Genomic DNA, 12,867 nt, shown 5'->3' with positions numbered 1-12,867 from the left:
TGGTGCACAGCCACTCTTCTGAGTGCCAGCCTCACCGGGGGCTGCCCTCAGCCTGGCACCAAGCTCCCCTCCTGGCAGGATGTCTCCGGGCCTTCCAACAGAACTACCAAAGAGGGTTATTACTTTTCTAGGGCTGGGTATCAAATCACCACAAACATAGCAACTTACAGCAACATTATCTCAGCTTCTGTAGGTCAGAAGTCCAGCGCAGCAGGTTTGGAGTCTCTGCTCAGGGTCTCACTGGGCTGAAGTCAGGGTCGGCTCAGGCTGGGCTCTCACCTGGGGCTCAGGCTCCTCTTCCAAGCTCACTGGTGGTAGCAGAATTCAGCTCCTTTGGTTGTAGAATCAGCGTGTCCATTCTTTGCTGGCTGTCAACCTAGGGCTGCTCTCAGCTTCTAGAGGCCGACCACATCCCTGGCCTTGTGGCCCCTCCATCTCCAAAGTCATCAATGGAAAATCTCCCCTAAAATCAAATCCTGGTCCTGCTTGGAGTCCGTCTTTCTCTCACCAATTAGCCAAAGCAAGTCAGCTTTTATTTTATTTACTTTTTAAAAGATATTGTTATTGATTTCAGAGAGATAGGGAGGAGGAGAGATAGAAACATCCATGATGAGAATCATTGATCAGTTGCCTCCTGCATGATGGGGATTGAGCCCATGACCCGGGTATGTGTCCTGACCGGGAATTGAACCATGACCTTCTGGTTCATAGGTTGATGCTCAACCACTGAGCCACGCTAGCCGAGCAACAACTCAACTTTTAAAGGGCCTAAGTAATTACATTCTTGAATTCCCTAGATTTTGTGTTGATTAGGTAACAGGGAGAGTATGTGTGCACACAGAGGCCAGGAAGCTTGGAGGCACCTTAGATTTCTGCCTACCACAGAGGACCTGGGGCAAAGAGCAAAGACCATACTAAGAATACTAGTACCTGACTTCTGGACCAGGTCCTGGGCTTTAAGTGCTAAGTTGTCTCATTTAATCCTCACAACAATTCTAGGAGTCAGTCCTACTATTATTCCCATTTTACAAAGGCAGCAACTGAGGCCCCGAGAGGTTTCACAAAGTCATGCACAGTAACTGGCCAAGCTGGGATTCTAGGGCAGCAATTTTCAATATTTTTCACCTCATGGCACATATAAACTAATTACTAAAATTCTACAGCACATCTAAAAATATATTTTTGCTGAACCGAAAAAACCCCACACGGTATAATTTTGATTCATTCACACTGGATGGCTATTGTGTTGGCTGTTGCCATTTTTTTATTTGACAGTCTAAGGGAAAAGAGGTCAATGCCCTGACTAAATAGTATTGCATGTTTTAAAAATTCTTGCAGCACACCAGTTAAAATCACTGTTAGCACAAGTTCTGATCCAGTATCACTGTGTGTTTTGGGGAAAGTTGTGTAACCACTCTGGGTCTGTGCAAAATGAAGGGTGCTGAAGTCTGTTCCCCATAGACAGGTAGGCCAGACTCCAGGACCCATGTCAGAGGACCAGTCGGCTCTGGCCTGGCCCATCCACAGCCAATGAGCCTTGGGGGTGTCTGATTGGCACCTATGACACTCGGTGAGATGAGGTGGGACTGGGGTCCCTGATGTCAGCTGTCTAATTGCAGCCACTCTGGCTTCTGCAACCCAAGGACATGCTATTCCCTGGCACTGAGGCTGGGAGGCTTATAGTTACCAGGGTGCCTCTGGTCCCAAGATTAATGGTCAGGAAACTCCTGCTCACCCAGCGGGCTGGGCCCCTTAGAGAATCCAATAGGGGCTTTCAGGCCTTTGTCCAGATGTGGGTGTGTATGTTTGGAGGGTTCCCCTCTTACTGTTAAGCTCTGGCTCTCTCTATTCAGCTGGGCAGGCTCCTGTTGGCTACTGCTCTGGATGGGGAGGGGACCACAGAGCTGACAATGGCCACCTGCTCCCCGCCCCCATGAAAAAGGCTGTCAGTCAGCCCCTGTGCAGCTCCCGCCCACAGTCCACAGACAGCCTCCCCTGTCCCCCCAACCCCCATGCTTGAGCTGCCTCCCTCAGTAATGGGGCTTAATCATAACATGCATTAGCGAGAGCCTGCTGTCTGCAATTACCACTTCAATCAGCCACCCACCACCTGCCGCCCCCAGCCTCAGGCCACCTGTGGGGACACCTCCACCCTGCCCTTCCTGGCCCCTCCCCAAGTACAGCATAGGTGCCCCAGGCTGTGTGCATGGACAGAGAAGTGACCAATGGCCGCGGGGGCCCGGGGCGGGGGCCGCCAGTGGACATAGAGCTACCGCTCAGGGTCACAGGCAATTATTGTAAAAGCCTGTTGGAAACGGCGCAGCGTTCCCAGCACAGCGGGCTCATCCCAAGGGTTGCACTGCCCCAGGTTACAGACATGCTTGCATGCACACACGGTGTTCACACGTGCTAGCCACACACCCACACAGGATGGGTGAATTCCAGGGCACACACAGAGATGGCTACTGGCTGTCTCCAAGGTGTGGACACACAGGGAGGCCCCACCTGAGCGATCAGGGGGTGTTCCCTGCACTGCCCTTTGCACCCCCTGCCCTGTCCCTAACACAGACCCCCTCATGTCCTTTATCTCCCACCCCAGACGTAGGGCACAGGGAGCCTGAGCTGAATTGGAGGACTCCCTCAGATCTAGGTGGGGGCTGGAGATGAAGGGGAGAAGGCAGACCTGGCGGGGGGAGTGGAGGAGGGGACCGCTGTTGTGCTGTGATTCTCTCTAATTGCTGTTTTGCTGAGAGGTAATTAAAATCCCTTTTTATTTCACACGTCAGAACCCTCACCAGCCTGTGGAGAGGGCGCAGGGGGAGGCTGGGAGGTGGGGGCATTGGAGGGCCACACAGCCTGGCACAGGGAAGGATGGGGAGGTGGGGCAGCTGAGCCCAGCCTGCCAACCTGGTCTGCCTGCCAGAAGGCCCAGTGGCAGGAGTCCCCAGCCCAGCCCATGAATACACAGTCTGGCCCTGGCCAGGATAAGTGCAGTCCATCAGAGCCAACAAAAGCCGTAAGAATGGGTCACTAACATCTCCAAGTGCCTTCGACATCCCAGGTGTTTTCCTGAGCTCCCAACTTATGATTGTTTCAAAAATAACTACTACCAGGTAGATGCCATTATCATCCCATGTGTCAGGCAGTGATGACGCTGAGAATCAGAGAGGAAGAAATCGCCAAGAGCCCCAGCTTGTCAATGGTGGGACTGGATTGGAACTGGTGACCCCAAACTCAGAAGCACTGTGTCAATCTGCCCACTCCAGTCCATATAACCATCCCCCCCTGCAGAGCCTGCCAGAGTTCCACAGCCCTACCCTCACCCTCTGGTCCTCATGGTCAACTGCTGATGGGTTCAATGGACCAGGAGACCTACAGTTCCCCCTGTCTACCAGGAACTGTGGATGTTCCCTAGAGGCCTGGGTGGGACCAAGAGACCATGGCCAGCCCAGCCGGCATGGCTCAGTGGTTGAGCATCGACCTATGAACCAGGAGGTCACAGTTCAATTCCCAGTCAGGACACATGCCCGGGTTCTGGGCTTGATCCCCAGTGTGGGACGTGCAGGAGGCAGCTGATCAATGATTCTCTCTCATCATTGATGTTTCTATCTCTCTCTCCCTTTCCCTTCTTCTCTGAAATCAATATATATATACTAGCGTTCCTGTTGCAGGAAAAATCCTACAATAGGATTTCCTGCTGCACTCTACTCCGCCTCCGTTCCTCCCTTGTTGCCCGCCCCGCCTTCTCGGCCAGCCGGCCTGCTTTTCTCTTCGCCCCCGCCCCGCCTCCGCTCCGCCCTTGTCTCCCGCCCCGCCTTCTCCACCAGCCCGCCTGCTTTTCCCTTCGCCCCGCCCCGGGCCCTGACTTCGCTCCTCCCTTCTCCTCCCCCCCTCCCCCCACCCTCCCAACGGCTTGCTTGCTTCTTTGAAGCTTTACTCCCTTCTGCAGCTCTTGGCTTCTTTCGACGCTGTCTTGATATGCAAATTAGCCGCCATCTTTGTTGGGATAATTTGCATACTCATCCTGATTGGTTGGTGGGCGTGGCTTGGCTGGTGGGCGTGGCTTAGGTGTTGCAAAGGTGCGGTCAATTTGCATATTTGTCTATTATTAGATTAGACTTTTTTTTTTTTTTAAAGAGAGAGATGATGGCTAGACCAGAGCCTGGACCAATGCACAGCCAGAGTCAGGCTGGAAAGGAGCAAGGCCCCGACCTTTTCCTGGGCTGGCTGGGGAAGGTGGGCCACTGGGAGCTGGGTCTTGCTGGCTGGAGCAGGTAAAAGCACCTCTGTGCTTTGCACCCCTTTCTCTCTGTTCTCTCCCCTCATTTGAGCCAGGAGTTGCATCACCCCATCCTTTTCATCATCCTTATCCCCACCACTGTCATCACCAACATCCACCATGTCACCATCAGCATCATCACCATCACTTTCTCTGTCATCATTATTTTTTTCTCCAAATTTGCCATCATCATCATCATCATCATTATATTAATTTTCATCAAAGTCATCAGCATTACCACTACCTTTATCACCATGATCATCACCATCACAATTATGATCATCATCACCACCACCTTCTCTACTGTCGTTTTAGCCAAATTTAACATCATCTCCATCCACCATCATTGCCATCATCAAATTATGACCATCACTTTTGCAATGATCATATCATCATCATTTTCACCAAAACCACTATCGTCATCACCATCATTGCCATCAGGATGCACTGTTCTAAGACAACAGGAATTTTATCTCATTGAACCCTCACAATACCCAAGAAGTAGGTGCCAGAATTATCCTTCCATTTTACAGATGGGGAAACCAAGGCTTATAGTGAAGGAGCTTGCCCAAAGCCACAGAGCCAGGAAGTAGCAAAGGGAGTGCTGAAACCTAAAGTGCCTGATACTAGAGCCCAAGTCATAACCACTACACTTCACCACCTCTCAGTCAAGGAGCCAGAGGACATGGGAGAAAGAGAGGCACTGGGTCTACTCAGGATTTACCAATCAGAGGCACCCCTCCTCCCGCCCAGCTTCCTGAGAACCTAGCAGCAGCAGCTGGCCAACTTGCTGCCCTGCTGGGGGCTGTCTTGACCCAAGTGGCCCCTCTGGCTGAGCCTTGCCAAGGCTGCAGTGGGAAAATGGTCAACAGGAGCCTTTATGTCTCTAGCCTGACAAAGGCCAGGCTGCTCCATCTCCCCCGGTGTTCCCTCATTTTCTGGGCTATGGCTGGCTCTGGGGGCTCCTTCACCTCTTGTGAATAGTAGCCAAGCTGAGGATAGGCAGTCAGGGTGGGGGTGCAGGGCAGGGAGGTGGCAGCCCTGGAGTGTAAGACATACTCGTACAGCAGCCCCAGGGGGCCCTTGGTGATGTCTCAGGACTAGATTCTGACCAAGAGAGAAGAATCCCTGCCCACCGGCCTCCCTCTCTTCAGGCCAGTGCATTGGCTTTGATGTCTTGCTCACACCGGGGCCAAGAGGGCAGTCATAAACTCAGGGACCAGCCAGGTGACCTGCCACTCTGCCTGAGGTCTGATGGGAATGGGAGATGGGAGGCTGGGGACTGCAGAGGAAGGACCTGGAGGGTCCTGAGGTCCACTAGCAGGTGCCTCAGCCTCTCAGGGGCAGACATGGTGACCCTGTGTCCATGTAGCGCTGTGCACTGGTGTCCATATGTAAGTAGATCCAGCAAGAGAGGGAGGAAGAGGTGGCCAGGGACTCCCTGGGTCTGCAGGAATGACATAGAGACGGTCCCAGCTGCCTGCAGCAGCTGGGACTGGGGGCAGAGAAGGGTCTTATTCATTGTGTGTCCCCAGTGCATGGTGCTGGCACTAGGACATAATTAATATTTATGGAATAAAAGAATGAATGAAAACATTTTCAGGATTTAAATTGTTCCCAGCAGGACGCCAACTGTGGAGCTAAAGGATTAAAACCTTGGTCTCTGTAATCTGGATTAAATCTCAGCACTATTTCCTAGCTGTGAACAGGCCACTGGCCTCTTTAAGCTTGTTTCCTCATCCAAAAGTGGAGATAATGAGGTCCATCTGAGAGCATGCACAAGGAGGGCAGGAGAGAGCCTGGTCCATGACCAGGCCCGAGGCTGGGGAGTGACCCAGGTGGGCAATCCTCATCTCAGCGCCCAGGAGGGGAGGCTGGGGCCAGCCTGAAGCCCTGAGCCTCCCTCCCCATCCTCCTCCAGGCACCTAGTGACCTCCTTCCCACACCTCATTTGTCTCCACTGAGGAGCAACTGGGCATGGCTGATCCCAGCAAAATGAACTCCCTGACCCGGTGCCCCAGTGCAGTGAGAAACCCCCATGGGGCAGACCAGTGGCAGAACAGAGGGAAGAGACTTCAGGAACACGGCTCCTGGGGTATTTGGGGGTCCTGGCACACCTGGGAAGGAGGCTCCAGGGAGGCCAGTGGGATCCCAAGCCCTTCTTGTCCCTGAGCCTCAGTTTCCTCATCTGTATCATGGGAATAATCACAGGGCCAACCCCTCAGGGCTGTGTGGGGTTTATATGAGGTGATGCTGTGAAAGCCCCCAGCAGCAGGTCTGGCATGTAGTGGGGCCTTAGGGTTCGCGCATATGCGCGCGCTTGCACACACTCACACACACACACACACACACACACACACACACACACCCTGCAGTCCCTCCCTCTGGCCCCCCCTTCCTCGCACATCAGTGGCAGAAATGCACACTGCTTCCCGCCCCCCCCCCCCCACTTCAATGTTCCCTGCCAACTAATGGGCCAATTTTTTAGCATTACGGAGATTTGGCCAATTTGGCCACCCTGACAGAAAGGCACAGCGAACAGTTGCCTGGGGGCGGGGAGAGTCTGTAAGCAAAGATGAGAGAGGAGGAAGAGGAGGAGAAAGAGAAGGGGTCAGCAGGCAGCTTGTCTCTTAGGCTGCTCCCAGCTGCCCCTCCAAGTCCTGGGCAAGGGGGGTGGAACAGTGGGGAGATTACAGAGATAATTAGCCCCACTTATGCCCACCCTCACCGTGCACAGGCCCTGTGCTAAGCACTTTGCATATATTTTCCATTTTAATCCTCCACTAACCCTATGAGACCAGTTCTATTATTTGCTTGATCCTTCCTGGTATGGAACAGGCACAGAGCTGGGAGCTGGCCCAAGGTCACAGCTAGGAAGTGATGGAGCTGGAATGTGAGCTGAGGCAGAAAGCCAGGCCTTTTAACCATAGCTGAGCTCAGTTTTTAATTAAAGACTGAGAATTAGGCCAGGACCACCCCCGTCTACCTTCCTGTCTCCCCACTATTTCCCAGAGCCTGGGCCTCTCCAGCGCCTGGGGACCCCTGTCCAGCACACATGGCCTTCCCCTCCTGCACGAAGGTGTCTCACCTTGGAGATCCCAGACCCAGCATCTCTGCAGGGAAAACCCAGCATCTCCGCATGCATGCACCTCACAGCACAACTGCCAGGCTGAGCTCTCCCCTCCTGCCCAGGCTGTGGGCCGGGGATCCCATGCCAGCTATGGAGCACCCTTTCCTGGCATCAGTATCAGCTGTGCCCTCCACCATAGATGATGATGGGCCCTCTGGGAGCAAGGAGGCAGATCTGCCCGGGAAAACAGGGAAGGGAGGGGAGAGGGAGGGGACTGCCTCTGGGCTGGGGGAGGGGGCTGCAGAACTCTGTGCATTAAGCGATCAGAGAGCACAATATTTCATTGCTGGCAGTCGCAGCCAAGACATCAACTACTTGGGGAGAGCAGCCTTAAAAGCCTTTTGATTTTATTTCTTCCACTTCATTTTTTTTCCCCTTTCCTTGCTGGTGTCCTTGACAAGGCCTCCCTTCCCCCTCTGCTGCCCCTTCCTCAGCCCCCTCAGGAGGCCAGGAGCCAGAGGAGGGGCTGAAGCCAGGGAGAGGGGTGTGGGGGTGGAAGAGCTGCATGTATGTGCACTTTGTGAATGCATGTGTGTGAGTGGGAGGCACTGCTCTGTGTGCACCTGGCACCACTGTGTGCATCTGGAAGTTTGCGTCCTGTGGACATACATCTGGGTGCCCAGATAGGTCTTGTGTGCACACTGTGCGTGCATGCCTGGGTGTGTATGCACACGCATATGCCTCACTGTGCACGCACACCCAGAAAGCCCCACCAAGGCAAGAGACACCGGGCCAGGGCCGCGGGAGGGTGGCAAATTCAGAGGGCCAGGAGGAGAGAGGGGGGCTGGGATGAGAAACGGGTGAGGTCACTCTTAGGAATCACCCTAATTGGGCCAAATCCGGACCCAGTGGAGACTTTTGAGACCCAGAACGTCCCCCACAGAGGCCGCGCACGGACACACAGATGTGCACACGCACACACGGGCGGGCACACACTCACTGCAGAGGGCGGGGAGGGCCTGGTCGCTGCGGGACTCCTGGCCCGACGCCCAGGACGTCAGTGGCCTCGCTGTGACGTCACCGCCCTGCCCCCGCCGCGGGCGCTCCCCCTCCGCCCACCCGCAGGCGCTGCGGAACTGCACGTCTGTCATGTCGGGAATTAGTTAATTGAATCAGCCGCTCCGGCTGCGGCAGCGACCTCGGCCCTGGCCCGGGATGGGTGCTCAGCCTGGAGGGCGGCGTGGGGCGGGGCTCGCCGAGAATGGGGCGGGGGACCGAGCTCTCTCGGGAATACTTGTCTGTGTCCCGCTCAGCTACCCCAACCCCCCACCCCGTGAGGACGGAGGCCGAGGGCCTGGCGCCCGCCGGTGGAACTGAGGGGCTGGCTGCAGCCCAGGCCCCTGCGGACACGGCCCGCCCCTGCCCCAGAGCCCTCGGGCCGCCGGCTCCCCCTCTCCTTGCACCTGCCCCCGCTCCCTCTATCCTCGCCTCCGCCGAGCCCACCCCGCGGCGGCCCCCTCGCTGCCTCCCCCGGAGCACGTCCCTGGGGTTCCCTCCCGCTCTGCGCTTTGGCTGGCTCTCCATCCTGTCCTCTGGCCCTGTGTCCCTTACAGGCGCTCCCGGGCCTGCCTGCAGGGTCTGTCCTCAGATCTCCGACCCTCCCTGTCCCCCACCTCCATCCTTGGGTCACCCCTCCCTCCCCACTCTTTCCTTCTCAGACACAGCATGGGAAAGATGTCAGGCTGTCAGACAGACTCAGGTTCCACGCACAGCTCTTCCTCTGTGAGCTGTGAGACCTTGGCATGTAACTTAACCTCTCTGAACCCGTGTCCACACCTGACACTGGGAAATAATAACAGCAACCTATCGCATTGGGTAAAATTAAAGGGCTTAGAATTTATGGGATTCTGGTAGCCAATACATTGCAGCTTTATAATGGGAGGCAGAGCTGCTATGGGGTGTGGTTTCTCTAGAAGGATCCATGGGCATTGGGTGACAGAAGGCACCACATTGAGGACTGGGAAATTTGAAGGGCCAAGGAATCTGGATGGGGCTGCCAGGTGGACAAGGCTGGGGTCCCTCATAGTGAGGAGTCCCACCCATACCAGGGCTCCCACCTGGAAGCCAGGATTCACCTTCCTCTGCTCCTACCCAGGCCCAACAATGCCCCACCTGCCCTCTATCATTAATTCCACACCTTTGCATAGTCCTTCATGTTTCACAGATTGACAGCTTAATCCAAAATGCTTAATCTTTCAACATTATCATCCCCATTACACAGATGGAAAAGCAGAGGTTCAGAGAGGTTAAGTGACTTGCCAAAGATTTCACAGCTATGACATAGCATAGCTGGGATTTGAACCCAAGTTCTCTGGCCTCAAATGTCAGCCACTCTCCAATGCTCTGCCTCCCCCTCTGAGGACCACTCAGTTGCTAGGAGACAACAAGCCAGTGGTTACTATGGGAACTGGGCTGATGTGGAAAGAGTCGGTGTCCAGGCCGCAGTGGGAAGGCTCCAGGTGAGCTCACAGCCTTTCTCTGCCCCTCCCATGGAGTGGCATTCAGCTTTCAGCTCTGGGGTCTGGGGTCCAGATCCTGGGTTCCAGGTGGCAGCTGCTCAGTGACAAGACCTGAAAGAGGTGTGATGATGGTGGGTTATCCTGGACACTGCCTCTGCACACCAAGAGCCCTGGTGGAGGATGTGACCCCAAAGATGGGGCTGAGGGGCAGACAGGTCAGGCCAGGGAGCCTCACACTCCTGCTTCCCCCAAATTGGCTGCAACCATGCCTGCTCTGCAGACAGCAGAGCTGAGCCTGTTCCTGGGAAACAGGAGAAAGGGGAGGCTCTGGATGTGGGCAAACCCTCAGTTTTCTCGTCTGTAAGAAGGGGCTGATATTAGCCTCTCTCCCATAGATATTATACTGAGAAAATTAACAAAGATACAAAGCACTATGCCTAACACAGATTTCACTAGTTGTGTGACTTTAGACAAGTCACTCAGCCTCTCTGAACCCCTGTAAAATGAGGATAAAAAGAGTGCTTTCTGCCCTAACTGGTTTTCTCAGTGGTAAGAGCATTGGCCTGCAGACTGAAGGGTCTCGGGTTCGATTCTGGTCAAGGCATGTGCAGTAGGCAACCATTCAATGTATCTCTCTTACATCGATGTTTCTCTCTGTCTCTCCCTCTCCCTTCCATTCTCTCTAAAAAAAAAAAATAACACAAAAAAAAAATCAATGGAAAAAATATCGTTAGGTGAGGATTAACCACCACAACAAAAATAGTGCCTATCTCATAGGGTTGCTGTAAGGATTAAATGAGTGGATACAGATAAAAGGCTTCAAACAGGGCCTGGCAGACATTAAGGACACAGTGTTGGCTGTTCTAGTTTTACAGTAATCCTCAACAGCCCCCAGGGGTCCAGGTCACTCTGGACCCAGCTCCTTTGCTCTCTCACTCGTTTAGGAAAAACACTCCTGCTACCCCTTCCCCCTTGCTGGGCACTTTGAGGAGGAGCAGAATCAGAAACAGGACTCTAAGGCCTCAGACCTCCCTACTCAAAGTTCAAGGACCCGGAGCCTTGGAGGTTGGGGTGGGAGGGAGGGAGTGAAGAGGTGGTTGGCCCTGGCAGCTAGATTTGTTCACCCGCTTGCCAGCCCCTTAATCTGATCTCCAAGGAACAACACAGAGGCTTCACTCTGGATGACAAACGAGATGGGGAGAGGCCTGCCCTGCCTGGACTCCGGGTGAGTAATGGCCTTGCATTAAGATATTAGGCCTGGACAACAAGAATTGTGCTCGGGCTCCCCCTCCGGAGAGGAGGAGGGATTTGAGCTGGGGCTTGGGAAGCAGGGTGGAGGGCACACAGAGAGAGAACAAGAGACACAGGCACTCAGAGAGAGGGCGGGAGAGAGACACAGGGGATGAGGGTGTCAGAGAGACAGACACAGACTCACTGAGAGACACAGAGGGGACAGGGGTGTCGGGGAGAGAGGACCAAGTGAGAGAGTTGGGGCAGAGAGACAAACAAGGACTCTGGGAGAGGATGGAGAGAGGGAAGATGCCTCTACTCACCCAGGGTGGGGTCACCAAGGGGGATTCAGTCTCCAGGGAGGGCCAGGCTGGAGGCCCGGCTTCAAGGCTGGCTTTGATCTTTGATGTTCCTCTACTTGATCCTGAGCCTCCTGGGCGGGGAGGACACTGTGTGGAGATGGTGGTCCTGTCGAAAATGGCTTAGGCCAACGGCAGGACCTGTGGCCACACAGACAGCACCCTTCCCTAGGCAGGAGGAGAGGGGGCCAGACCTCTCAGGGGGAATGAGGACAGGGACCAACACAGAGGGCAAGTTCCAGCTGCAAGCTCCTGCACGGCTGCTGGGGTGGGGGGCTCTGGAGGAGGAGATGGGCCCAGGGCAGGACTTAGAGACAGTGTGGCTCAGAGGTGATGGGCCAAGAGAGAGCACAATGGGGTGGAGATGAACCCCAAACAGACGGTGGGACAGACTGTTCCTCTGTCACCACATTCAGCCTCCTCTGGCGCCCTCAGAGGTACACCATGAACTGGCTCAGACAGCAGACCTTGTCTGCCCAGATTCAGCTGCTGGTTTCACCTTTCTGTTGTGTGACCCGAGCAGGTTGTGTGACCTCGCTGGGCCTCACACTGTCCCAGTCTGTAAAGTGAGGGTGATTGTGGTCCTTACTGCATGAAGCTTCTGTGAGGGATCCCTGGGTCAGTACCTAGAGGATGCCTAGAACAGGCCTGGCACATGCTAATGGTTCCGTGAACTTCACAAATTACCGTTGTATTATTTCCTCCAGGTCTCAGCCATGACCTGTAAGCAAGATGACCTAGAGCAAATCTCTGTTCTGGGGATTTGCAAATCTCCCCAGTGGTTCATGCCCAGACCTGGAATCCTGGCTCACCTTGGTAAGCCGTCAACCTCTGCATGCCTCAGGATCCTCATCTGCAAAATGGACACACCCGTAGGCTTAGTGGAGCCAGTGCATGTAATCACTTAATAAAGATCACAGTGGCCTGTTCCGATGCCCCAGCCTCTGTTCTAAGGACCTCCCTGACCAGGTGTGTGTGCATCCATGCACAGGCGGCAGGGCAAGAAAGGTCTGCAACGGGAAAGGTCTGGGAGCCTCCCAGAGTAGAAATACTCAGACACAAAGATGGGGCGAGGGGCAAATCCCAGGCCCAGAGTCTCTTGTCGGGAGCAAAGGCCCGCAGCCCAGTGGCCCAGACCCTCTGCACCCCCTCCCTCCAGCACCTCCTTGGCCTGCTGCCCGGGCCTCTGGTCCCACTCAGGTTCTTGGATGCCCAGCTCTGACACCTGCTTGGTTCATCTCCCTACCGTTGCCATCTTGACATTCTTAATAATTGTTGAACAAGGGGCCCTGCAGATTATGTAGCTGGTCCCACTTTTCTCAGGCAGGGTCACACAGGTGCCAAAGCTGCCCCGGGTTGTGGCTTGAGCAGGGCGAGGGCCATTCAGAAAACAAAGGGGGTTCCATTCCG

At 54.8% G+C, this 12,867-nt stretch overlaps 1 long non-coding RNA gene across 1 annotated transcript; it reads left to right on the top strand.

The window, feature by feature from the left end:
- The first annotated feature begins 9,425 nt into the window (after window positions 1-9,425).
- On the top strand, window positions 9,426-12,364 carry LOC114230398 (uncharacterized). The gene is made up of 3 exons (XR_003616286.2): window positions 9,426-9,868; window positions 11,025-11,093; window positions 12,165-12,364. It is a non-coding gene; the product is annotated as an uncharacterized LOC114230398 (long non-coding RNA).
- Window positions 12,365-12,867: the final 503 nt, after the last annotated feature.

Source organism: Eptesicus fuscus, chromosome 11, assembly GCF_027574615.1.
Source record: "Eptesicus fuscus isolate TK198812 chromosome 11, DD_ASM_mEF_20220401, whole genome shotgun sequence".
Classification (NCBI taxonomy): Eukaryota; Metazoa; Chordata; class Mammalia; order Chiroptera; family Vespertilionidae; genus Eptesicus; species Eptesicus fuscus.
Note: the sequence above shows the minus strand (reverse complement) of the source record. Positions and strands in the feature narration are given on the sequence as shown.